The sequence below is a fragment of the Cetorhinus maximus genome, chromosome 17 (genome assembly GCF_964194155.1).
Source record: "Cetorhinus maximus chromosome 17, sCetMax3.hap1.1, whole genome shotgun sequence".
NCBI lineage: Eukaryota > Metazoa > Chordata > Chondrichthyes > Lamniformes > Cetorhinidae > Cetorhinus > Cetorhinus maximus.
This window is the reverse complement of record NC_135895.1, coordinates 25,925,439-25,952,288: the sequence shown is the minus strand read 5'-3', so window position 1 is coordinate 25,952,288 and position 26,850 is coordinate 25,925,439. Positions and strand designations below refer to the sequence as shown.

The window sequence follows — 26,850 nt, the reverse complement described above, 5'->3', positions numbered from 1 at the left end:
GGCTGCAGAACCAGGTTGGTCCAAGCCCCAACAGGGTGGGGGTTGGGGAGGGGGTGGGGGGGGGTTCAATCCGAGGATCCTGGGGGTTGGGCAGAGACTCAGGGAGACAATTGGAGGCCTGCTGGAGGGAGATTGGAGGCTGGTGTTGAAGGAGTGGGTGGGGCGGAGGAAATCAGAGACCTCAGTGGGGGAAGATTAGAAGGAGATCAGAAGGGTTGGGATGGTGTCAGTTGGAGGGAGTTGGTCAGATAGGTACTCTGGATCCAACAGATAAGTGGAAAGGCATTTAACCTCCTGATCCAGCAGCCCCTCACCTCAGTTTAGCTGGTGCAATTTCCAAGGCCCGGTAAACCAGAGCTATATTTCAAATGGTGAATGCAAATGAGGCACTCAGCCTCATTATCATATTTAAAGTGCCAACCCCCCACCTTGGAGCGGATTGGTTGCCTGCTCCCCATGCCCTGAATCAGTTTAAACCAGAAGAGAGAGTGGGTTGGAGATGAATTAGAATTGGGATTCAGACTTTTAACACATTAACACCACCTCCCTACCCCCGCACCACCCCACACAACCTGACCCAAACCCACCCATTTTTGGGGGTTAAAATTCCCCTCGTTAGGTCCAGTTTAGTTCCTACTGAGCCATAGTGTATTTGATTACCCTTTGCATAACTGTGCTTAAAGCTTGTCTAACAAGATGTGTTGGACAATAATTACAATGAGTAGGATGTATCAGTAACATAATATTTAAATCTTAAATATTAGTAAGGAAAACATAAACAGTCAATTAACAATCTTGTAATTCTTGCTTGAAGAGAAAGACCTCAGTGAATCAGAATTTTTGATGAGTAGTTTTCTCTAACTGTTGTGTGTCTTTGAGCATTTTCATAAATGCAGAATGCCTGCCCATTAACTCTATTTGGCTTATACGTATCCAGTAGAAAATGTGACCTGTTAAATTGATATCCATTAACACCTCTGCCCTGAGTTAAATTCTTACTAGCACTGGGTGAAAATGGACGTTACAAGCACTGTTTTGTTCTTGCGCCTCTTAGCTTCTTCTGGGGTTTACAGAAGCTGTCTCCCATGACTTATCTGCAAGGCAGGAATCATCAGTCTGTCCCATCGTATCATTAATCAACTTATTTGATTACATAGAGGCAATTGATAAACAGCGCAGAATTCACTGAAGAATGCTTGATTTATGTGCTACTGTAAACAGTTTCTGAAATAAAAAATTAAAAATGGTTTAAATTCTTAAGCATTCTTCCCAGAATGAGTTGAAAGTCATGTTTCTGTCACATGGACAAATGAAATGATGAAACTGCAGAAGGATTGCATCCCACACTAGACTTCTTCATAGAGATTTTGCCACCCAAGATCAAAGCCATCACTTGAAGTAGCCCCAGATTCTTTCCCAACAGCCAGTTATTATAATAGCTATTTCTATCACTCAAGCGGAGCATCTTTGTTTGAAGGTTTACGTGCTAGTCAGTTCTGAGGCAAAATATGTTGAGATACCCATTAGGCATTATGCCTTTCAACAGTTGAAGCAATCGCAAACTTCAAGTACATCTATCACTACCACAACGGCGAACCTGCATGAGTTAGCATCTTAATGTTTTGAGGTACTAACAAGAAAAACCTGATCTGCTTAGGTTTCTGGTCCATAAACCCATGAACACAAGTGGGTCATCTGCAGTCTACACTATCGTCTCCACACAACCATTTGTCTCACGTCCCCCACTCCCCCATCAACATGACCCAACACAAGTGTACGGAGAGGAATTTGTAGGGTGCAATTAACAGCAATTTGTTTCAAATTCACATATTTGCCTATTTTAAAACGTGCATGAAAATGATGTAGGAGTAATTTCAGTGAACCCAGGAAACGTGAGTCAGTGAATGGATCGGGCAGGCAGGCATGACAGCAGCAGCTTATAAAGGGCTGTTTGCTCTATTTGCATATAATTCGTTCCCTAGACTGTGTTGAAGAATAGCTCTGGAAGTTCATTGAGGGAGCATTAGGGGAATTGTTACCTTTGAGAGTGACAGTTTTGAAATTTTCCTGGAAGAGCTGAAAACAGAGGAGGGTATCCATGGGCAGGGTTTTTCGCTTGGCGTGCAGGCGTGCGCCCAGCCCCACTCGAGCGTGAAATAGCGCTCGATGACGTCAGGCGTGCGTCACGATGTCATCGTGCACTCGCGCAATATTTCGGTCAGCGGGCATGCGTGAGAGTTGGAAGCACGCCCGCCAACAATTAAGGGGCCTATTAGGGCCATTAAAGTTGTAACTAATGGAGATTTTTCGTGGCCTGTCCAACATTACGGTTGGCGGGCGGGTGAATCGGCCAGGCGGCCTTTGCATTTTTCAGGAAACCTCATCCATGGGCGGGATGAGGTTCTCGTTATTAAATTTAAAAAATTAAGATGTATGGACGGAATGTTCATCTTGCATACGTTCGGGTGACTGGTTCTGATGCTGGGGATTTTTTTCCGGATTTTAAAATCTGTTCTAATTGCGTTTAAATTCTTCAGCTCCCTGAGGCAGCTTTCACTCTGCACACCCCCACGGTGTGCACACCCACCAGTGGTGACTTCAGTGCTCGCCCTCCTCCCACCCCCACCCCAGCAGCGCTGAGCCTTTCAATGCACGTTTGACGCTGGCTGGCCGTTAATTAACCAGCCAGTGTGAAATCACGGTCGTGGACTGTTCCCCAGCTGCTCTCAGGCCCCCCGATCACGCGTGCCCGCCGAACTGAAAACCCTGCTCATATTTGGAGCTATAAGTATTCCTTCCCCATGGCCACAATGTAGAATAAGCACAGCAAGAGGTGGCTGATGAAATAAATCTTTCACAATTTTAGGTCATGGGGCTGATGAGAAAGAAATTCTCAGGCCTCAGAAATAATGCTAAAGTAAGGCTGTACACTAACTGTTACCTCAAATTAGGCCTACGCTTAGGCACGGTGTTCCAAACACAGTGCCGCCTCAGGAACAGAACAGGAGGAGCACTTGTCCAACCATTCATACCTGACACCGATATTTCCGTGTTCATTGTATTTGAGGTTGAACGCTGCAGCTGGCATTCCCAAATACTTCTGATGTCACGGTAACACTTGCATGTTGCAGCAACAAGCCAAAATGCTTCACGGCCTTTAGTCAGCCAATCACGCAAGGTGGGATGAAGGCTGGGAACTCTATGTCCTTTTGAATCCTAAAAGCTGTATATTTTGTTCTTTTAAATAAAGCTGCACACAACCATAGGAAAACAACATCACTTGCGTGCTCAAACTTCCGACAGCCAGATGTCTAAATCCGCTGTTTAACAAAATTTGGGAAAATATTTACTTATCTTTCTGGTTTGTTTCCACAATTCAGTGAATATTAGCACATATGGAGGTAATATAAAAGTAATATACATCCTCATGCACTTTAGAACACTGTCCTCCTGATACCTCTTGTTGTAAGATGTCTTTAAGGGATATTAGCATGACATCACTAGAAGGGAAACGTGTCGTTTGATCCAGTCTTAGTTCTACTTTGGCTTTGAGCAGAGCACATACACAGCTCTAATGCCGGTAAGCTTTATGCCTATGTATAACTGTTCTCATGTGCCTAGTCTTACTAAACGAACCGACAACATGTTTACCCAATTCTTTATGAGTGAGTGGTGCCTTGTACATAAATAAGTCAAGGTATTATATCATTATAATTGCATGACACCTCTGACTCTAGTCATGGTGCTGCATTATAAAGGAACCATTGTGCATCTTGAAAGGATATTTGACTTCACTGATGAAGAAAATTAGGCATGCTGTAAAACGAGTTGACAATTCACTATCAGCCTGCTTTGCACTTACTGATATTAACCAATTTCGTGCAATTTTCTTCTCTCCCATTGTCTTCATTCTATTCTTCATGCGGCATACACCATTCCTCATCAAGAAGCTGGGCTAGCAACCTACAAAGAATGCATGGGATTTGCTTGCATGTCTCTATAGGGTAAATTTCATCAAATCTGTTCTCCCAGGATCCATGCTGAAATAAGCATTATAATGTTGCAAGCGTATCTCTGATTCATATTCTTTATCTGCACAGCTCCTTGTGAGAAGTGTGATTTCCCCTGAAATATGTATGGAAAGCAACTGGCTTCCACAATAGCACAGTGTGGCTGAAAATATCAATGCATAACCAGTCAGAGGCACAAATACATCCTTCAGTTTATGCTGCAGCATATTGAAGTTCTAATAAACTGCGGTGAGATTAAATAGTCATCAAATTACTGAATCATAGAATCTTACAGCAAAGAAGGATGCGATTGAGCCCGCCATACGAGTGCCAACTCTTTGAAAGAGCGATCCAATTGGTTCCACTCCCCTGCTTCTTTTTACTACAATTTTTCTTTCTCAAGTATTCATCCAATTCCTTTTTTAAAGTTATCATTAAATCGGTTGCACCTTCCTTTCAGGCAGTGCATTCCCTTACAGCAAGTTGAGGAAGGATGAGGGCTTCTCCCTTTTCCCACTCCTCAGTTGATTGTCACAGGCTTTGCAATTTAAAAGGATGAATGTGCCAATTCAGTGTGCGTACTTCACTGTTTACATGCCAAATGCAAGGAGCTCACTGAGACGTGTTTTCTTCAGTTGAAACAAGTAAGGGGTTAACTTTTATTGTACTAAAAGCTCACCCAGGTAAAGATATTAAAAAATATATTAAAAAGGTTAAAAAAAAGGCTGTTGCAACACACACAGACACACACACACACAGACACAGAGACACACACACACACACACAGACACACACACACACACACAGACACAGAGACACACACACACACACACACATGCAAAAGTGCAAGATATAAAGTAAAGGAGATTAACTTTGGTCAAATTAAGATTTAATCAGAAAAGATGTAGAGATACAGAGTTCACTGGTTCTAAGTACTAGCTGGTCTGGCTGTAGAATGCAAAAACTTTGGGTCTCAGCTGGTGAAGTTTAAAGTTGTTGCTGCTTTTTCTCCTTTCCTGGAATGCTGCTGTGAAGATTGAAGTTTTCTTTAGAATTTCTCTGCCTGCTACTACAGTCTGATATAAGCAAACAGAATCCACACTTCATTGAGTTGAAGAGAGGGAGAGAAGAGGCAAGTTGCTTTCTTCCCTGGTGTTGATGTAAACTTCTCCAAAACAAGCAGGGCCTTTGTAATAAAAGGATTTAAAAAGATGGTGAGCAGTTTTAGTCACAATATGGCTGGCCATTGATATGATGGAAGGCAATTAACAGTCTGCTCATGGTAACAATGTAGATTCCACTAGACGGTCAAAACCACTGAAAGACAATAGAGGGTAATAGGGGTAACCATTGACCAGAAACTGAACTGGACTAGCTATATAAATACTGTGGTTACAAGAGCAGGCCAGGGGCTAGGAATCGTGTGACGAGTAACTCACCTCCTGACTCCCCAAAGCCTGTCCACCATCTACAAGGCACAAGTCAGGAGTGTGATTGAATTCTCCCCACTTGCCTGGATGAGTGCAGCTCCCACAACACTCAAGAAGCTTGACACTGTCCAGGACAAAGCCGCCCGCTTTACTGGCACCACATCCACAAACATTCACTCCCTTCATCACCAACGCACAGTGGCAGCAGTGTGTACCAAGATGCATTTCAGGAATCCACCAAGGCTCCTTCAACAGCACTTTCCAAACCCACAACCACTACCATCTAGAAGGACAAGGGCAGCAGATAGATGGGAACACCACCACCTGGAGGATCCCCTCCAAGACACTCGCCATCCTGACTTGGAGATCTATCACCATTCCTTCACTGTCGCTGGGTCAAAATCCTGGAACTCCCTCCCTAACAGCACTGTGGGTATACCAACACCACATGGACTGCAGTGGTTCAAGAAGGCAGCTCCCCACCACCTTCTCAAGGGCAATTAGGGATGGGCAATAAATGCTGGCCCAGCCAACGAAGCCCACATCCCGTGAATGAATAAAAAAAATGTTGCTTTTTAGCACTTCATTGTGCATAACCAGTTTTGATAGCTCTCTTTGGTTACTGGATCAGGCTCAGAGTCAAGAAGTCTGGGCATTTTGTTCCAGTGTTCTTGGAGTAACCCTTGACATTAGCAGTTGTGAAGTTCACCAGGCGGATTGTCTGGACATGTCTATTTGTAATCCAACTTGAAAGCTTTCAGAGTCTTGACCAACTGACTGTTGCAGAAAGATCAGGTGACCTCTGGCCACCTTAAGTCAGTGTTTTTGTTTTTATCTTTAAAAAGGTTCCGTATGTGAATCCAGCCAAAGCAAATCAGGATTTAATATGTGACATCTACGCCGCTCCGTAACAATTTCAGATCGTAAAAACATGCTGGGCGGAATTTTACACCTCAGGCGAGTGGGGGGGAGGCGACCCGATCAAGTGTAAAATAGCACGAGAAGATGTCGGGCAAGCATCCCAACGTCATCCCGCACGCGCACAATCTTCAGGTTGGTGGGCATGCGCTGAAGTCGGAGCTGTCTGCCATCAATTAAGAGGCCACTTAGGGCCATTAAAAACCCAACTGAACCCGGTTTTACATTGCCTGTGCGATTTTGCGCTCGTCACACAGACAAAACGGGCAGGCAGGCAGCTCACATTTCGCAAAACCTCATCCAAGGGCGGGGTAAAAAGGTTCAGAGCATTGCCATTGTGAGTAGTGAGGAGTTTAGGAGATAGTTTGCTGCTGGTTGCTTATTTGAACTTGACAGCTTCATCTCAGCTCTGAGCTTCATTCTCAGCATTTCTAGGCTTCATTTCAGGACTTATTGGTGTCTCCAAGGCCCCCGGAGAATATTGACCGTGTGGACCATTCCAGGTATCAGACAGCCTTCTGTTACCCAGGTAATGAGGATTGTGCTCTCTGCTGGAGGCACCTCCTCTGAGGAGGAAGAAAGCGGCAGAAGGGAGAGGAGGCCAGGTGTCCCAATGCAGCTTCCAGGGAAGCGACCTGTAGGAAGAGAGGCGCAGGCACAAGGGGTCCAGAGCCAGCAGGTAGCCCAAGGTGGAAGGGGCTGCAGAAGATGCCACTATCTTGCTGCCAAGGTTTACAGGCAGCAATGCAGTGACCTCAGTATGTCCAAGATGCAATGCTGAAGGAAGCTCCACCTGTCCTGGGAGACAGTGACCTCCGTTTGTCAGATGATTGGGCCTGAGATCAGTTGCGTCAAGCTGGTGACAGACGCTCTGTTCAGGAGGGTAACAACATTTATTCATTTCCGTACGGACGAGGCCAGCCAGGCTGAGCGAGCCAGAGGCTTTGCAGTGATTGCTGGGTTATCCCTCATCCAGGGTGCAATCGACTGCACACATGTGGCTGTCAAGGGGCCAGTGAGTCAGCCGGGTGCCTTCGCCAACAGGAAGGGATTCTACTCGATGAACGTCCAGATAGTGTGTGACCACAGGTCGCAGATTCTGCAAGTCTGTGCACGGTACCCTGGCAGCTCCCACGACGCTTATATCCTTAGGCACTCCCAGGTGCCAAGGCTATTCAGTGCTCCAGCCCGACTGGATGGATGGCTGCTGGGTGACAAGGGCTTTCCATTGAAAAGTGGCTTATGACGCCTCTCCGCCACCCAAGAACAGAGGCAGAGCAGCATTATAATAGGAGTCACACCTCCACAAGAGCGGTGATAGAGAGAACTATAGGTCTTCTGAAGAAGCACTTCCAATGCCTGGACCATTCAGGGGGAGCACCACAATATCTCCAGAGTGAGTGTCACTGATAATGGTTGCATGCTGCTCTCTCCACAATCTAGCACTGATAAGGAGGGACCCACTGGAGGAAGAGGATCTTGATGCCGCTCCAGAGGCCACAGAGGATGAATCCAGAGGTGAGTCAGAAGAGGAGCACGGCAAGGAGAATGCTGAGGGCATGGAGGCAGACCTCTGTACTCTTCAGGGAGGCAGGGACACCAGGGATGCTTTGATCCAACCCTCCTCAGCTAGGCTGCCAAAGACCTGCTTCCGCCCCATGTCAGGGCTGCCGCCTCCATCCCGAGATGTCTGAAATGACCCTTTCATTTGCACCCAAAGTCCACTCAGTGCCTGTGCAATAAAGTTTAGAGCCATTCATGTCCAGCATTATATACTGGCGTACCCTGCACCAAAAAAATACAAAGGTGATGCATACTCAGGCCATTTGGACAAAAAGAAAATTTATCTTGTTTTGACAATCCAAAAAAATTAACAACACCTTCTCTGGTGTTAATTCCCATACCAGAAAACATAAACAAAATATTACACTGCAGAAAATCACCCATGGCCAGTCCCACTTGTGCTCATGGTGCCTTAAATTTACGTTTGTGAGTGCTATGTCTTGGTGCCCCCCTCCTCACTGGCAGTAGCATTGGAGACAGCCTGCTGACCCTGCCACCTTGTTGGCCTTGATGACCTTAGCAGTCATCCTCTGGCCAGTGGAGCCAGTGATGGCCCTGCCCGGGAGGGAGTGGCCAGTGCCACGGCTGGCATCTCCCCAGTCATTGCAGCCTCATCAGATGTTACAGTCACTGGCAGAGGGGCGAAGGAGCTGCTGCCATCATCCAGAGCACCCTGAGAGGAGCCAGCAGAGATGACAGGCAGCTCGTGTGCCAATGTGAGGTTGCTCTGGACCTTCCTGCTCACCATTGATGGGCGGGTACCTAGCTGGGATACTGGGTACCTCAACCATCTCCCACACTGGCACTGACCACCTGAGGTCATTGCCTGTGTGAAGGCTTGCACGTCTGAGTGCAACCCCAGGAATCCCTGATTCTGTCCTTGGAGCTGTCTCTCCATGAGAGTTGCCACTCTCTCAATGGAGAAGGCAGTGTGCTCGGCCATGAGGGTCAACGCAGTGCTTACGCTCCGCATGGACTCATCCACAACAGAGACCATGTCATGCAGACCCTCATGGATCTCCACCAGACCCTCCTGCACATCCCACTGGACATCCAGCATCTGCTGCCCAATGGACAACTCTAGGGACTCATCATCTGCCTTCAACCCAGCATCGTCCTGGTCTCCAGCAGTCCTTGGGCACTCTCTGCCTCCGCCTGCAACTCAAGTGAGTGTGAAGTGCCCTCACCGCTGCAGTCGGACATTCTTGCCAAGGATCTAAAGCCCACCGAGGCGCTGGTATCTGCGCTGGTGCCTGGTTCAGATAGCGGGTGTGACGTAGGTGCCTGTGAAGCCTGGCAGTCCTCTGGCATCAGGGGTGGCTCTTCGGGGTCCTGCGTTTGAGGGCCTGCTGGTGAATTTAAGGGAGAACAACAATATGTCATTAGTTTAAGTCATCACACTGTCACTGTCCTTGCCAGGCACACTGGTGAGACAATGGATCATGGTGCCATTTTCAGTGGGAACCCAGTTTTGAGGCTCCCACCAATGATCGGACTACACAAGAATGTTTGCACCATCTGAAACTCTCACCTCTGTGCACTACGCACTTACCTTCATCTGACACCCCAGTCTCTCCACAACCAGTTGACCGAGGTGCCTGGCGCCTCTCCAGCTCCAAGGCGTCCTCCTTGAATCTGGATAGGATTAGGAGGTTTGAGGGTCTCTGCCTGTCCGCGACCTTTCGATGTTGTTATGGGTTGTCTTCTCCTGAAAAGACAGAGGAGCATTGATTAGTCCACTCTCTACCTGCAGCGCCATTGCAGCCTGGCCAACCCCAGCTGAGGAACACCTTGAAGGGCACATATGAATCGTGGCCCTCAAGCCATAAGACACTCAGTCCAAGCAGCCAGGGCTCACACCCTTGGCCAACTCCGGCGTCATTGACAGTTGGCACTCAGGCTCTAACACCCCTGAGCTCCACAGGAGGGATGGCCAGACCTTAACACTTCTCCACACTGATCCCTGCCAACACGGTACTCACCCTTCCCGAGCACAGCATGTCATTAAACCTTTTGCGGCACTGCACCCAGGTGCGCCGCACAATGTCATGGTGGCTGACCTGCACTGCTATCTCCTCCCAAGCTCCTTTTGTTAGGTGCAGCAGCCTCCTCCTTCCATCTCCGGGGACAAGAGTGTCCCTCCTGACAGCCACATCATCCAGGAGGACCGCGAGTCACTCATCTGAAAACCGGGGGTGGGGGGCTGAGTGCCCACCCGACCTGACCTCACGTCTGGCCCACTCCAACCGCACTTAATGCCATAACTTCAGTGTTCACAGTTTTTACACTGGCCACCAGGTTGCCATTGGACCCGGCAGCCGAAAGGCCCCCACCCCCACCAGCCCCTTCCCGACCATTGGGAAGAAGTGTTTCACGCTGGGCGGGCTTTAATTGGTCATCTAGTGTGAAATCGTGGTCGGGGGCCGATCGCGGGTGGCGGCCCATTTCCCAACCAGTAGCGGGCCCATCGATCGCGCCCGCCCACCAAGGGTAAAATTCAGGCCACTATGTAAAACAATATTTCCTCATCTTATCTCTAGATCTTTGCTAATTATCTCAAATCTGTCTCCCCCACTTATGACCCTCCTGCCAATGGAAACAATTTCTCCATGTCTACTCTATCAAAAATGTTTCATGAATTTGAACATCTTTATTAAATCTTCTCATAGCCTTCTCTGCTCTAAAGAACATTCCCAACTTGCGTAGTCTCTCCGCATAACTGAAGTTCTTTAGCTCTGGTACTATTCTAGTAAATCTCCTCTGCGCCACCTCCAAGGCATGGTTCCCAGAATTGGACACAATGCTCCGACTGAGGCCTAATCAGTGATTTGTAATGGTTTAGCATAGCTTCCTTGCTTTTGTGCCCTCTGCCTCTATTTATAAAGCTGTGTCTGATTTTTTTTTAAAACTCTCTTATTAAATTATCCTGCCGGCTTCAAAGAGCCCTGGCTGACCAATCGGGTGGCCACAAGCAAGATTCAAAGAGGAGGGTGTTGTCCCAGTGCCCTAGCCACATTTTCCCCTCAACCATCACCATCAGTAATAAACAAACTCATCAATTAACCCATTTTTCTGTCTATGGGATCTTGCTAAGTGCAAATTGGCTGTTGCACAGGCCTACATGACACAGTGATCACACTTCAAATGCAATTTACTGGATGTGAGGCGATTTGGTGTGCCTGTGATTCTGATGGGGTGCTGTTTAAATACAAGTGCTTTATTTTGTATCTTGCATTGTCTTAGTTCTATCCAGTCAGTTTTCCCAAAAGGTTGTGTACCTGTGATTAGAGCAGGTAATCCAAAATAAACAGTTGTTGAATTTGATTCTGGATAGTTTTGACTTGGGAAGCACAACTCATGAAATGGCCGCACGACAAACGTTTATTAATTGGCTCTCAGAAGTTTCTTTAGGTAGCAAAGGGCTCTGTCTAGGAGTTGCTGACCTGTAAACTGCTGACATTGCTGGCCTGAACCGGCCCTATGCCCGGTGAATCTGAAGAACAACATGTGGTGTATGTAATTATCAGTATAACTCGTATGTCAACCTTCAAAATAACAAGGTATAACTTTTATGACCCAGTACTACAATGAGCGCATACTGGCAATAATGCATTCTTAGAAATATTATCCTCCTAGCAGCTTCTGAAATGATGTTTTAGAAAGTCAACAAAAAAACCTAGTACAATAGAACAATTAATCTTTGGTAATAGAATAACAGTTTATGGCTGAATAGAAAGTAACTGTAAACACAATTTGTATAATATGACATTATTTTACAAGTGGAATGCAAGCAGAAGCCCTCAATTTCGTACAGTGCTTAGGGCCAAGTAAATCCATAATCCAAGCCTGTGTCTCATATTGGAGGATTACAGAGTATTGAGAGAGCCCTGATTACAGTGAAGTTCACTTCAAGGGGCGACTCTGCCCCTCTAATTGAAGAGGATAGGGGGGACGATACCATTCAGTAGGAAAACAAATGTGAATGAAAGTAAGATTCAGTCCTTTTGGAAAGATAATCTGATCTGCATTCTCTCAGCCATTATAATGTTCCATCTTTTCCCATGACAGTAACATTTTGTGAAATTGAATTATTGTGTTGAGGTGCAAGATGATGGTGGATTAAACTTCTACACCAATCAAGTGGCATTCTTTATCTGTGCTGCTGCAAATGTCATAATAAAAAAGATGTTGCTGACATTTCTGTGTTTGACTTCTGTTCAGAGTAAGATCTGGAAAAACGAATCTTGGGAAGAAAGTCATCTTGTGCTGCCCATCAAAAAGGGACATGGTTGAATTAAAGGTCACATTTGGTGATTGTCCTTTGCAACAGCCAGGAGGGATCTGGCAGATTGTTAAACCTGATTAAGCATTACGCAAAAATCCATCTGTATATTCATGAATACTTCAAATCAAGATGACCCGCGACTCTGAAATGAATGGTGGAGAACATCCCTCTCCAGTAGCCAACCCAAGAATTGCAGCTAAAGAATTCAGCTTTATTTTTGGTGCTACCGGTGCCATTTAGCATCCAAAAAGGTGCCTGTGCCATGCGTGCACGCTTCTGGTGTAGGCCACGCCGGATGCTATTTTAGGTAGGCTGGTAGCCTTGACACTTGGACACTGTGGAGTAGATTGATTGTGAGGTCAGTCCCAGTCTGTAACGCTGAGTTAGCTGTGGCATGTGCCATTCTCGACCTCAATGCTGCAGCTAATGCCCTCTTTTAATCTCGCACAGCTGAACACGTATCCAGCAGCAGGAAGGACAACCTGCCCAACCAGCTCTATTTAAAAGGATCATCAACCACTCTCAGGTTAGTTACCAATTGACATCTACTGGCTGCTACTGAGTTAGCAGAAGTGTTTGCTGGTGCGCACTGCCACTGAAAGTTGATGAATTCTTTAGGGAGTGGTGTAGCACATGGTGAAGGTCTTGGTCCTGACTTCAAAAGTTCTGCTCAGAGTGTTTCCTTCCAGTCATGGGTGCTGTAGCTTCCATTCCCCCTTTGACCTGTAGCATGTGGGGAGAATGAACAGGGCTACTCAAAGATAGAGGGGGAGAAGAGCAGGAGGCCATGTCCACCCAAGGTTTTCAGGGAGAAATGCTTCTACCTGAACAGTCGAGGAATACTGGAGGGACAGTGTGTGTGGTGTCTCTATTTCACTAAGGAACTGCTTCCTCAAATCTGGCACCTGTTGCTGGCAGACCCGTAGCCTTGGAACAAGGTGAGGTTGGCACTCCCAGTATCTGGTAGTAACTGTAGCCTTGGCATTGGGCTACTTTCAGGCTGGAGAAGGCAACATCTCCAGGACCTCCCTGTTTGCAGTCCACGTCTGTGAAAAGATGACTGACATGCTGTATGCAAGAAAAGGGAATATATTGACATCTCTCTTTCCAGGGAGAGGCTGATAAAGTGTGCACTTGGCTTTACCAAGATAGCAGGCTTCACTAACGTGCAGAGTGCCATTGACTATGTGTATGTTGCCTTGTGAGCTCCGCATTTAAATTCAGAGAGGTGCCACAAGCACAGAGGGTTCCACTCCCTCTATATAGAGCTGGTGTGCGACCTTACTCAAAGGGTTGTGTAGGTCCAGTATCCTAGCAACAGTAAAGATGCCTTTATTCTGCGCCAGTCCACTGTTCTATCAGCATTTAAACCTCCGCAACAGAGTAAAGAATTTCTACTAAGCAACAAGGGCTACCCACTGACAATCTGGGTGATGGCTCTGGTGCACAAGCCAAGCACATGTAGGCAGTATGAATAAAATGAAACCCATGCTGCCACACAGAATGTCATCAGATAGACTATTGAAATGCTTAAGCATGAATGGCATTGTAACACGGCACCAGGTTGCTGCATTGCCTCTATGTGTAATTTCTTGAAAAAAGAGAGAAGAGAAATAGGTAGACATCCTGCTGTGCCTGGCTTCCAGCCACCTCATCCCTCTTGATCCTTCTAATACCTTTCCCAGTGATTTCCAAGGTTGCTTCTTCTTCCATTCTAAGTGAGGGCTTGTACACAGACTAACCCTCCCCTGATTCTGGCCCTCTCTCCCGTGTTGTGAGCCAGCTTGTCCAGCAGGAAGAATTGATTGGTTTGCCATCTCCGTAGAGGATTGTGCAGTTGTGAGGTTGCCCCACAAAGTGTGCTCACTGAGGGAGAAGTAGCAATTTGCAAGGTCGATCGAGAGGGGTTTGTGTGCAAGAGATTAGCCCCCAGTGTGAAATGTAGCAGAAGCGAAATGCTTTCTAGCTGTTGCTAGATAAAAGCAGAATGTTGTTTGTTCTGAGAACATCAGATGAGTTGGTGATTTGAATAAGAAGGGTTAATGCTGTGTCCCATATTGTAACTGGGGCTGGGGTGGGGGGAGGGATCGGGACGGAGAGAGAAGTACTGCATCAAGATCTTACCCTGAGTGGAAGAGGTAACAAGCATCATTATCACCACCGGGTAAGGTTACTGAACACCTTCTGGAACTGTCCTGGAAGTGTTGTTTCCAGTATTGACATTCTCAGGAACCTCCTTGCAAACCCGCTGCTGCATCTGCCTGGGCTGCCTTCTGACAATTGTGGACAACAAAACGTGCCTCACCCACCCCACGAAGGCCTGCGCCACTGCATCGCTGAAGCTGATAACCTTTGCAGGAAACATCTACAGAAAGTCACAAAAGCTGTGCTTTTTTTTGCCAAATCTAATGAAAACCTCAATTTAGGGAGTGCAAGTTCACTTTAAACAGGGATCACCTCCCACAGGATATCCCGCCCTCAAAATGATGGCCAACCAATGTTACTAATGCACAGTTTAGCCGTGAGATTTACATGACCATCAAAACAAGACCTACCGCTATAGACACCAGACAGACATGCCAGTTACCCCATTCATCCCCATCCAATTTGTACCATGAAGTAAAAAGCAGCCTTGCCGAGCTGCCTGTTTTGCTGTCTGTGAAAAAGGATAGTTAGTGCTTATTAATTACGTTCTTTTAAAATATTTTCTTTGATGTTTCTCTTCTTTTTTCCTTCCACTTCTTTCCTCTACTTTTTCCCTATTCTGTTCCTTGCCTATACCTCTATCTCCTCCTCTTACTGCTCTCTTTAAATTGCAGGTAACGACACAGAAGCAATGTTGAAACCCCTTTACATATAATTTTCCTGTACATTCATCAGGCAGAGGCACATAAAAAAGTAAACAGAGAAAATGGACTTTAAAGACGTCAGCCAATCCCTTCAGTTTGGAATCTGAAAGTAGGTCACCAGCCACAGTAAGGAAATTTTAACCAGCAGGGGAGAGTAATTGGTGGGGGGGTAGATGCTGATTTTAGCCACGGGCAGAAGAGTCAGGGTCTCAATCTGCAGCAGCACACAAGCTCCCTGCTGCCAATACGAAGAGCCTGCCCATTGACAGGAGTATTTTCCTTTCCAGTTAGGCCATGCAGATGAACTGAACATGGCAATTCATGTGTGTTCAGCTGCACTCCATTTTGGCAGATTAGAAAAACATCCACCATCTGACTATCTCTGGAGCAAGGAGATGAGGAAAATCAGCTTCTATAGAATGGGTTTCCACAAAGCTAAGGCAATGCCACAAACTATGTCCCCACTCTATTTGCAAACTAGAAGAATGGGGACTGTTGAAACATGAAAACCAAACACTTTGTCTCATGAAAAAAACATCCACCACTCAGTAAATTATATTCTCTCTGGGAACAACAACAGTTTAGAAGTTCTGCTAGTGCAACGAAATTGCCCTCTGGTGGTTAGTGGCATTATTTGCAACTTGTGGCCTTTAAATGGATGGGGCAGTTTGGTAAGATTGAACCAAGGCAGGTCACTGTGGAGTAAAGAGTTAACTCTAACACTGTTCCAATAATGAGCATGTGTGTAAGGAGTTATGTCATAATGATGTCACACAGAGGGAGATGGGTGAGAAGAACCTAAGAGAGGACTTGTCCTGATTTTCTGTAATCTTGTATATAATTAGTTCTGCTAATATAAGTACTCTTAAGGACAGACCTTTGCCTCCAGCCAGAGGAAGACACCCAACGTCTTCCGAGATAACCCAACAATAACAGAGTGGCCATCTTCAAAACTCAAAAGTGTCATTGTTTAGAAATGACAATCATAGAAAAAAAAAGAAATTAACACCAGATCATTGTGGTAGAGTTGGGAAAGGTCAAAGAGATTGATTTTAAGGAGGATTTTGAAAGGCAGAGATAGGCAGGGAGTTTCAGAGAGTAGATTTGAGACACTGAAAGGTGTCACCAAAGGTAGGCTGAAGGGAAGTGGCTACAAATAAAGACAAAAAGCAGAGAACCAGTGGTGTAGGAAGTGAGGTAAAGCTGAAGGAAGCTGTCAAGCTAGAGAAGGGTGAAGCCATAGATGAGTTTGTAGATGAAGACCCAGATTTCAAATGTTATCTAATTAGACTGAAGGACTCCAGGAAAATCATCGCCATGTTGTTCTAGTGCGCTGAACCAAGGAAAATCAAAGGTGTAACATTTTTGCATTTTTTTACTTTCTTTATTCTAGATATTGATGATTGCCACAATTAAAAATACTATTATAGATGACTACTAACTCTATCTGTCTATCCCAGATTGTTTAATTAGCTCAGATATTGAAGAAAATTCTTAGTGTGCCCAAGGAAGGAATGGAGAGCCATCCTCAGGTTAGTTGAGCTTCTAATTTTATCGTATGATTTCACATCAACCTCCTTGTCCTCAGGATCCATATAGACAGTTTGTTCAATATATGTTTGATTGCAGCCTATTTTTCAACTCAATAGATAGCTATTTTAATCTGCTTGGCCACAGAAAAATAACACTGCATTAAACTTTGACTCAGAATTTAACAGCCAAACAAGTTTATGAAATAGTAAAAGGACAAGTGAATAATAATTTAACCAAATATATATTTTTGTAGCTTGTAAACTTAGCTCCCTTGCCATGTCATAGCAAATAACTATTGTATAAAACTAGGACATAAGTAATAAGTAACAGAGCTGTTCTTCTCCTTGTCTCATCATCTAAGAAAGCTATCTGACCTTACTCAATGATTTAAGGTAGACTCTCTAATTTGAACCAGACAGATTGATACTTTCAAAAAGGCCATCAGAACCAAACAGATTTAAACAACTCTTTTTTTTTTAAACTGCCAATCCAACATGAGCAATAGGTATCACAATTTAAGTACCTGGGAGGCCTCATGTCAGAAGGTGTTTACTGCCATGAAGAAATCAGGGCTAGAATATCAATGACAAAGGAGGCATTCCCCAAACATAAAGAATTGCTCAGCATGGGAATGAGTCTTAAGGAAAATGTTATGAAGACTGATTTGGAGCCTATTGTTGGATGGGACTGAAACATGAGAAAAGCAGACATCCAAAGGCTAGAAAGTTGTGAAAAGTGGTTCTGCAGAAGCATGGAGCAGGTCAGTTGGAGAGAACTCAAGAGCCATGAAAAAGTTCTCAGGTTAGTGGAAAAACAAAGATTGGTAGTGAATATCATCAAGAAAAGACAACACAGTAGGATTGACCCATATTCTAAAGCATGAGAACTTGCTGAAGGAGGTGATTGAAGCAAGATTGGAGGGATATAGGCCGAAAGGGAGAAGGAGAATGATGATGTTAGACAACTTGAAATTGAAAATGGGAGGTTCCTACAAGCAACTGAGGAGGAAAGCATACGACTGCGAGGCGTGGAGAAAGGAGCAGACGATCTGTTCTTAAGCCGATCACTTTATATACCTGGCATCACACTAGCACTGAAATTCATATACCACATTACTCATTTGTGTGGTAGACAGTCCTTTTTCACTTGACAGCAGCACCCTGTTAGTGGAAAATGATGATACGGCTATAGGTCCCATTAACTGGCAGATCATATCAAACAGCACATCCCTTCAGCTGTTTGCAATAGTCAGAGTACTGACCATACTAACTAGCCTTTGTTTGCAAAACTCAGAACATAATATCCAACATTAAATATGATTCTGCAATTGGACAGCACTTGCCAAACACTCCCAAGCGTGCTAAGAATTACACTAACAGCCAATTTAAGATTATCAGTGGGGTTCGCAATGTGGATCATTTACAGTTGCTAGAAACTACATATATTCATATGCAGGAACCTGTCCTCTGCAGGGAAAAGCTACATGTCCAGGCATTGCGCCTTTTTGAATTAAACAAAGAACATGAGTGACAACCATTCCCTGGTACATGCCTCAACCAATCAGAGCTGACTTCCAACCAATCAGCACCCTTTTCTCATGCAGTAAAAATTATTGCCTCATTTGAAATGTTACTTTCTTGTGTCTGTCCTGATGAGTGCAAGATCAAAAGCTTTGACAGCATGTCTCTTTTCCCAGCAATGCTCAAGAATTAAATATATTTCATTTGTATTGCATGTTTCACATCACCCTAAAACCTTGAAGTTTATTTTGAATTGCTTTTTTTTTGGTAATTAGTCATAACCCGTGAGGGGCAATAGGCACCTCACTCTATTAGAGAGAGCCAATTGGTTACAGAGCTTGTGGTGCACCACTCCACATCAAAATACAGCAAAGCCTCCATGGCCTCCATGAACCACCACAGCAGGTACAGGGATTGAACATGCACTGTTGGTATCATTCTACACCAACACTCTAGCTATCTAGCTAACCAACCCCCATTGAACTGTGGTCACTGTTATTCTTTCAGATAAACAAGACAGCCTATTTGTTCACAGTATAGTCCCACAAACACCCATATGATAATGACGAATTAATCTTCTTTTGAAACTCTTGATTGTGGGATAAATGTTGGCCATGACATGGGAAAATCCCCCCCTGTTATTCTAAAAGTGCTGCCAATTTTTACATCCACCTAATGGGCAGACAGAGCCTTGATTTAACATCTCATGTGGAAGACAAGCACTTCCAATAGTCCAATTCTCCTTCAATACTGCACTAAAATTCAGCCTAGATTAGGTGCTCAATCCCTGGAAAGGGATTTGAACCCATAACCCTGTAATTCAGAGGTGAAAGTGCAACCACAGACCCCAAAAGAAGTCATATCATGTTTAATCATTAAACAAAAATCCTTCCTTTTTGTTACACCAAGTATCATTCTTGAATTAAATGATTCCATTATCCTTTGGCATACCCTGAAATTGTTTAATCGTCAGTAATTTGGGGGAGAAAATAATCCTTTTGATTAAATTGTATAATATGCGTCTTCCAAAACGATATGAAAATTATCATAATTGAATACTGTACAACCTCTTGCAAACTGGCAGGTGTTACCCAGGCTATTGCCCACTTAACATAGAAAATGAAGGACTGCAGCATTAATAAGTATTAGCTAGATTAGATCAAAGAAAACTAAAGTGCTGCACATGATGAGAGAAAGAGAACCATATTGTAAAATGCAGCTAACTTTTGCTCTATTGATTCTGTGATTTTGTGATTATGAAATGGTAACCAACTATCTGTGTTGAAAAAGGTCAAGAGATGTTGAAAACCAATGGTTTTAATTAATAGGGGTTCAAGAAAAGTTGTCAAAAGCAAAATTCAATGTTGTTCACATCGCTCATGTTGAATTCAACCTGTAAGCTTTCAAAATCCGACTATGTTGTCATCGAACCATTATTTCTTAATTTATTTAAGCTCTTACCCTACTCTTTTCAACCTTGACTGTGCCTTGCACTTTGTGCCTTGGCTGTCATCTAGTTCCCTCAGTAATAAAAATAAATCATTTATCATAATCGGTAGAGTGGAACGGTAATGTATTTTACACTATGGCTTGAAAATCTGAGTCCCACACTGCAATCCTGGCCTAATCATCGGTCTCCTCCAGTGTTGTCCCTGCTATGTTTTCAGAGATCACAAGCAGGGCACCTAATGTACATGAGGCCAGTGATCGCCTAAGCTACTCATATCCATGCAGCTGGAAGATATGATGCCAGCCCGCCACTGGAATGAGATGGCTCAGAACCCTTCTCCCCCACACAAGGCACCAGGGTGAAACACAACCAATCCAATATTGTCTTCTTAAACTGAGGTTTGCTTCAGGCGTCTGAGCTCTTCATCTGGGACACACCCAAGTGGGGTCAACTTACAAAAGTCAGGAGACCTGGAAGCTGGGGTTCCTCCTTTGATGCAGCATGCTGACCTTCAATCATACACTAAGAACCTGCTGAGTTAAGGAAGTAGGGACTCCCAATGTTTCCAGCCCCCACTCCTAACTCCGCCCCTCAATGTCATCAATCTTGAAATGGGTAGAGAGAGGTTCTGCCACCCCTATAAGGCTATGTGAATTTAAGCTGAAAAATTCGATACTGTAGCATTGCTGGAGTCGGCACTGAAGAAGCCAGAGACCCTCCAATTAGGGCACACAGCACTTAGGGTCACTTCTAGTTCAGCCTGCATGGTCCAATACATTGAAAAGGGCACTCATGCAGGTTTGCCAAGCTTGTGTTGGAAATGTACCAAGTATCCAGATTTTGACGCCAAACTTGGACTGTTCAGGCCCATTGTATGTATGCGCTTGTCACCAAAAACATGCGTTGAGCTGCAATATGGATCTCCCCTCCCCCACTAGCGTTATTTAAAGAGTCAGCCAGCCAACTTGTAGGTAAACTGATTTAGACCAACTTCCTCTATTGCAAAGTTTGTGAAAGTCCTATGGAATGTTTCTGGAGGTGCTTGTTCCTGGATTTTCCATGGAGTGTTCGTGCATCCTCACAGAGAAGGCAGGGGATTCAGTCATCTATAAAAGTTGCAACAGGTAGGGGTGCAACAGTGACAGTGCCACTGGGTCTGCAGGATAACAGGACGTGCAGCAGATGCTGTTAAGAGGGCAAGCTCTGCACAATGCCCTTTGCAAGTTAGAGTCAGACTCCTCCATTCTCCTAGTCAGTGACAGGAAACTGTCAGGCAGAGCAGACAATCTACCCAACATCTTGGTATGCCTCCTCATCAGCTTTCCGCTGTATGCTGCCTCATTGAAGTCCTCGGGCGGAATTTTCCCAGAATTACACTAAGTGCTGTATCAGGCGGGTAAAATGGAGGCGTAACCGCCGACGAAAATGGCGGGTTTTCATGCCAGATCGTCCCGAGTCCGCCTCATTATTTATTCACTCCTGCGAAACACACCATTTCCATTGGCGAGTGGGCCCTCATTCACCCACCTGCTGTTGCATCTCACCGGCCGCCATCTCTAGAAGGCAGCCGCCAGCAAAGCGCTCATCGCCACCAGCTCACCACTGCTGCCCAGGACATGTGGCCAGGAAAGGAAAAAAGACTGCACCCCCCCACCTCGCTTCAACGACGGGTGGCCCGCTGGGATGTGCTCTGTCCCTGCTCTGGCTACAACCCGGCGTGGGAGGCGGCGGCAGCAGTGGTCAGGGCAAACGCCCTTCAGGAGAGGACAGCCACCCAGTGCCACAAAAGGATGAATGATCTCCTCGATCCCGCCAGGGTAAGTCACTCTTTTCATCACTCCCAACTCACACACTCACAAACCAATCACACATCCGCAGGGCCCTCACTCACTGGCAATGCATCACCATTCACTCTTTCACACATACCATCATTGTCATCATCCCACCAATGGGACCACTCACCACCCACACAGGCCAGGCATCCTTATCATCTGGCCTGGCAGGAGTCCTGATAAACTCACCCCATCTCTATCCATGCAAGACAAACTGGCTCACAACAGGAGGGAAAGGTCGCAGACAGATGGAGGGATGCCAGAGATAAAAGTTCTGAAAGAACTTGAAAACAGAGCCATCCAGCTGGCCGGTGATGACTGGGACCAGTCCTGTGCTGACGGTGAGAATCCAGCAGTGCAACATCCATCAGACAGCCAGGCCGTGAGTGATGTGCCCTCTTTCACAGGCCACTGCCATGCACTAATTATCTCCCCTTGCTTTCACAGGCACATCTGACAAACAACCAACAGAGTCCATGACCCAGGGCCTCCAATCAAGCTCTGAAGAAACCTCTGAAGAGGAATCTGGAGGCAGCCTCCCTGAAGTCCCATCACAGCGCTCACCCACACCCTCCATCAGCGCAGAGACACACATTTCAGTGGGACTTAGCTTTAGAGTAGCCTCGGGATCACAATCTGATGAGCACTTCGCACTTTCTGATCCACAGCAGGCGGAGGCAGGGACTTCCCAGGTCCCCGGCACTCAGAGGGCTGCTGGAGACCAGAACGTTGCTGAGTCCGGGTCAGATGATGAGCCTCTGGACTCGGTCATGTCACACTTGCTGGAGCTGCAAAGGCAAGCTAGGGAACATCAGGAAAGGATGTTCGCTGCACTCATCAGATTGCAGGCACGATAGATGAACCCGTCCATTTTCAGGCTGAGGTGATAGCTCCGGCATTGCAATGCACCGAGGTCAACACTGGCAAGATGGCGGCCGCCATGGAGACCTCGTTCCAGGACATCGGTCCTGCCCTGCCTACATGGGCTTAATTCCATCACTAATGCCACAGCTGGCCTCCAACAGTGTGTACGCGAGAAGGGTGCTGGGCAGCTCACTCCAGCTACCCCTTCCACTCACCTCCTGAGTTATCCAGGGGCCCTTGGGCACCCATAGGGAGGAGGATCAGCAGGTGCACACTCCGGGGTCATCCACCCAGGTGACTCTGGAAGTGACCGGCCCATCCAAATCCCCTCTTCCTGTGACCTCCACAGCTCCCGCTTCACAGGCCGAGGAGGCAGCCACCGCCACACAGCAGGACCCCGAAAGTAGGCCAGGGCCCTCCAAGTCTCGGCCCTCCAGATGACGCCAGCCAAAGTCATCACAGACAGGGCGTCACAGTCAACAGGCTGCCTCCACCTCTGCTGTGGATGTCCGGGGAGCACCAAGATGTAGCAGCAGGGTTAGGAAAGTTAGGTAAAAGTAGTTGCACAGCCTGGCTTTGGGTGTTGATCACTTGTACATACTGTTCACTATTGTCAATAAACTCCTAAGAATGTCTCCCTGCCTGTGGCTGCTTGTTCTGATGAGCAGTGTTCGTGTCACTCAGATGTGAAACCTTTCTGCACAAGATAAAAGGCAGGTGTCTCAGTCCAGGGCCTCTTCCCTGTGCTCTGTGCAGCCTTCAGACCACAGTGATGGTCCAGCCTCACACTCTCTGGGAACATTATTGATGCCTGCACCTCGGGACTGCTGGTTATTGCTGCCAGAATGTAGTGGGCAGATGCCACATACTCTCATACTCTGTGTGCTCTCCAGCCGAGGCTGGCCAGCATTTGCCCCCAGATGTACCCCACCCCCCAGCCCTCTCAGCCTTCGCCTCTGGAGCCAGGCATCAGTTGCCCCAGGACACTTCCCAACAACCCCCCCACCTCAGCATTCTTTGCTGAGGCTGGCCTGCACTTGCCCCCTGGAAACCCCCCACCCCCCCCCCCCCACCTCCTCAGCAGTTGTGTCTGGTGCCAGGCATCAATTGCCCCCCTGGTGCCCCTGAGGCCTGTAAACAACGGGCGAGCTGTGGAGGATGCGGCTGCTCACTCACCTCAGGTCCTCCAAAGTTAAGCAGCCAAGTGCATGTCACCTGCGTGTTGTTGTGAAACACGTTGGCGTGCTTTCCTGCCAAAGTGGATGGACGATCCAGCGGGGTTCCAAGAGCCTGGCGGGTTGGCCTTTTAATTATATGCTGATATATTACAATTAGCTCCCCGCCAACCGATGGCGGGAAACATGGCCTGCCGTTGGCAGGCTGAGCAGACGTTCGGGACCTGCCTTCACGCCGTCGTGCACACATTTTCCGCACACGCCGCCTATTCCACCCACCTCCAGCGGGCTTGGAAAATTCTGCCCCTCATCTGAGTTCCCTGCAGCAAAACTCACCTGCGACCTCACCTAAGGTGAGTTTGGTCATGAACTATCCTTTTTCCCTGCTCTGGCTGCAGCCCACTCACGCCCAGTGCTGGTCTGGAATGCGCTGCCTGGGAGGGTGGTGGAGGCGGGTTGCCTCACATCCTTTAAAAAGTACCTGAATGAGCACTTGGCACATCATAACATTCAAGGCTATGGCCCAAGTGCTGGTAAATGGGAATAGGTAGGTAGGTCAGGTGTTTCTCATGTGCCGGTGCAGACTCGATGGGCCGAAGGGCCTCCGTTGCACTGTGATTCTGTGATTCTGTGACGCACCAGGTGTCGATCCCAACCCTATATACTAGCCTCTAAGGTACGTTCAGTGCCAGCATCTGAGTCAGTGGCTGCAAATGGCAGATCAAGTGATGTGGCCTCTTTATCATTGCTGTACTGTTGTTCTCTCTCCTCCTTCTGGGGCTGCAGTGGTTGGACATGTGAAGTTCTTGAGAAGAAACAGTAAGATTCGGCCATATTCAGTAAGGAACAAAACTGTTGCATGTGCTGTTAAAACATGGATTCCTTTATTCTCTTCTAAACTCTCTCTGCTGGTACATGTGTATATGATAGCCTTAAGCACACAAAATACACAATGCAATTTTCAGTACAGGGCAGGAAGTAGCTCTTGGGCGTCTCACAGCAGAAAATCAGAAAGGGGAAGGTTAAAGTGAGGGAAGGGGGGGGTGGGTCATGGGTCCATTGTCACACCATCTGCAGATTGTGCACCATGTCAAATAACAGGATGCGGATGAGGCAGGAGTAGATAAGGAGCTTAAGGCAGGCACATATCATCAACCTCAAAGTTTTCAGTGATGTCAGATGCCAGGGCTCTGTTACAATCGGCCCCTTGATGATGAGAACTATCTTCTCTGTAGGACTCAGGCAATGCAGGTGTCCTTGTCCCCCACTGCTTCTGTTCTTCTCCCAGTGGTCATGGGGCACCTTGTTCTACAAGAGAGGCAAAGAATGCCACAGAATGTATTGCAATGTGTTTGGGTGATGTGCCTGCCACAGTTGAATAGCTGGAGTAATATTGAACCAGGAGAAGTTGGGTATGAGCTGGCATCATTGGACTGTGTGTGAGGCTGAGCTGGAGTCGCTGGATGTTAGGCATGAGTCCTGACTGCCAGGGACTGCTGAAGGGTGAGTGATGGGGGTGTGGTCCACTGAGCAGCTTGAAAGGTTAGCAGTGCAGCAGATAGGATACCAGGCAAATCAAACTTACAATCTTGTCTGAGGAGTTGAGCTCAATATCTCAAGACCTGTAGGTTGCCTTCCATTTCACATGCCATCCTGACTTGGACATAAAATCATCACTTCTGGGTCATAAGCCTGGAATTCCCATCCAACACCATCATGGGAACACCATCAGCTCTGGGACTTCAGCAGTTCAAGGGGAAAGAACACCATCACCATTGCAGGGCAAGTATAGATGTGGACTGGTCAGCATTGCTCATAAAATCTTACACAGGAGACCATTAAGCCCATTATGCTGATACGGGTTCTTCGAAAGAGCTATTGAAATATTCCCATTACCTTGCTCTTTTTTTTTCAAAGCCCTGCAATATTTTTCCTTTCTCAACATTTATCCAAATTTTGAAAGGTACTATTGAATTTTTTTTCACACTCCTTCAAGCAGTTTTCAGATTTCAGATCATAACAACTCACTGCATAAAGATCATTCACATTTGGTTGTACAGAACTTGAGTATTGCTGAAAAAACTGACATGTCTAAGCTTTTTGTCTTGTACTCAACAGGACACCCGCAAGAATACCAATATAAGGGGGGAAATAACAATTTGTACTGTATGTGAAGAGTGCTGATTGGTTGCCAAGTGGCATTGCCATGGAGAATGCACTACTGATGGCGACTGACAGTTAGTTACAGAGTCATAGAGTTTTACAGCATGGGAAGAGGCCCTTCATCCCATCACGTCCGCACCGGTCATCAAGCCCCTATCTACTCTAATCCCATTTTCCAGCACTGGGCCTGTAGTCTTGTATGCTATTGCATTTCAAGTGTTCATCTAAATACTTCTTAAATGTTGTGAGGTTTCCCGCCTCCACCACCCTTTCAGGCAATGAGTTCCAGATACCCCCCACCCTCTGGGTGTAAAAACTTTTCCTCAAATCCCCTCTAAACCTCCTGCCCCTTACCTTAAATCTATGCCCCCTGGTTATTGACCCCTCCACTAAGGGGAAAAGTTTCTTCCTATCTAGGCCCCTCATAATTTTGTATACCTCTATCAGGTTTCCCCTCAGCTTTCTCTGTTCTAAGGAAAACAATCCTAGCCTATCTAGTCTCTCTTCATAGCTGAAACACTCCAGCCCAGGCAACATCCTGGTGAATCTCCTCTGCCCCCTCTCAAGTGCAATCACATCCTTCCTATAGTGTGACGACCAGAACTGCACACAGTACTCCAGATGTGGCCTAACTAACGTTTTATACAGATCCATCATAACCTCCTTGTTCTTGTATTCAATGCCTCGACTAATAAAGGCAAGAATCCCCTATGCCTTCTTAACCACCTTATCTACCTGTCCTGCAACCTTCAAGGACCTATGGACATGTACACCAAGGTCCCTCTGATCCTCTGCACTTCCTAGGGTCTTGCCATTCATCGTGTACTCCCTTGTCTTGTTAGTCATCCCAAAATGCATCACTTCACACTTTTCAGGGATTAAATTCCATTTGCCACTATTTTGCCCATCTGACCAGCCCGTCTATATCATCTTGTAGCCTAAGGCTTTCCTCCTCGCTATTTACAACACCACCAATTTTCGTGTTACCTGCAAACTTACTTCCTACATTCATGTCTAGATCATTAACGTACACTTCAAACAGCAAGGGACCCAGCACAGAACCCTGCAGTATGCCACTGGACACAGATTTCCAGTCACAAAAAGAACCTTCCACCATCACCCTCTGCCTCCTGCCACTCAGCCAATTTTGGATCCAATTTGCCAAATTGCTCTGGATCCCATGGGCTCTTACCTTCTTGACCAGTCTCCCATGCGAGACCTTGTCAAAAGCCTTACTGAAGCCCGTGTAGAATACATC

General features: G+C 46.3%; 1 long non-coding RNA gene across 1 annotated transcript in view; it reads right to left on the bottom strand.

Annotated features, from left to right (window-relative positions):
* Positions 1-9,154: 9,154 nt before the first annotated feature.
* Positions 9,155-26,850, bottom strand: part of LOC144692263 (uncharacterized) — an 87,022-nt gene continuing 69,326 nt past the window's right edge. Inside the window, exons 3-4 of the long non-coding RNA XR_013579292.1 lie at positions 9,474-9,629; positions 9,155-9,270 (exon numbers count right to left, since the gene is read on the bottom strand). This is a non-coding gene — a long non-coding RNA (uncharacterized LOC144692263). The remainder of the gene's footprint in view (positions 9,271-9,473; positions 9,630-26,850) is intronic.